This window comes from Amphimedon queenslandica, unplaced genomic scaffold (genome assembly GCF_000090795.2).
Source record: "Amphimedon queenslandica unplaced genomic scaffold, v1.1 AMPQUscaffold_13391, whole genome shotgun sequence".
Lineage (NCBI taxonomy): Eukaryota > Metazoa > Porifera > Demospongiae > Haplosclerida > Niphatidae > Amphimedon > Amphimedon queenslandica.
The window spans coordinates 100,837-101,545 of NW_003546373.1; the positions used below are offsets into that span (position 1 = coordinate 100,837).

At 33.0% G+C, this 709-nt stretch overlaps 1 long non-coding RNA gene across 1 annotated transcript in view; it reads left to right on the top strand.

The window, feature by feature from the left end:
- The window catches only part of LOC109582307 (uncharacterized), a 3,855-nt gene extending 3,502 nt beyond the window's left edge, over positions 1 to 353 (top strand). Inside the window, exon 9 of the long non-coding RNA XR_002185019.1 lies at positions 245 to 353. This is a non-coding gene — a long non-coding RNA (uncharacterized LOC109582307). The remainder of the gene's footprint in view (positions 1 to 244) is intronic.
- The last annotated feature ends 356 nt before the right edge of the window (positions 354 to 709 follow it).

The window sequence follows — 709 nt, forward strand, 5'->3', positions numbered from 1 at the left end:
ATTTTGATTTTTATGAATTTTTACCAAAGTCACTGTACTGTAGTACAGGGTCTTGGGCCAAACTTTATCAAAAGTGAAAAGGAAAAAATTCTCCATTTTATTACATTTTTGATACATTTAAATGTTGTTTATTGAGTTTGAGCTGATTCGAATCAAAATTGGATTTTTTATGAATTTTAAAAGTCATGTGCTGTATTGTAATCATACTGATATCTACTGATATGATATGTATTATGTACTGTAGAGATATTCCCTTAGTACGTTGACCTGAGCACCTGTTATTAAATAGAACAGGAGGAGAGAGAAGAGGAAGTACAAATGTATAGGAAACCTGTGGCTAGGAGGAGACCAATAAGACATCAAACATATACTTACAGGTAATGATGGGTATAATGATAGTGAATCCTTTATTATGTGTGCAGAGTTAGCTTTAGTGTAGATCTATAAGCACTTTTTGAATTTGTCCTGTAGTTATTTACTTTTTGTTTGTATCAGGTATATACAGTGTCTCATCCAGGACTATCAGTTCAACGACTCTAGAGTTAAAGCTAAAATTGAGTAAATGAAAGAAAAGGAGATATACAATGTAATAGGTAAAAGACAAAGGAAAAGAGAAAGGAAGAAGAAGGGAGTGGGAGAGTAGACAAGATGTGGACAACTGTCAGTTCTTTATTCTTTTCTTTCCTCTACAGCTACCATGACTTGCTTC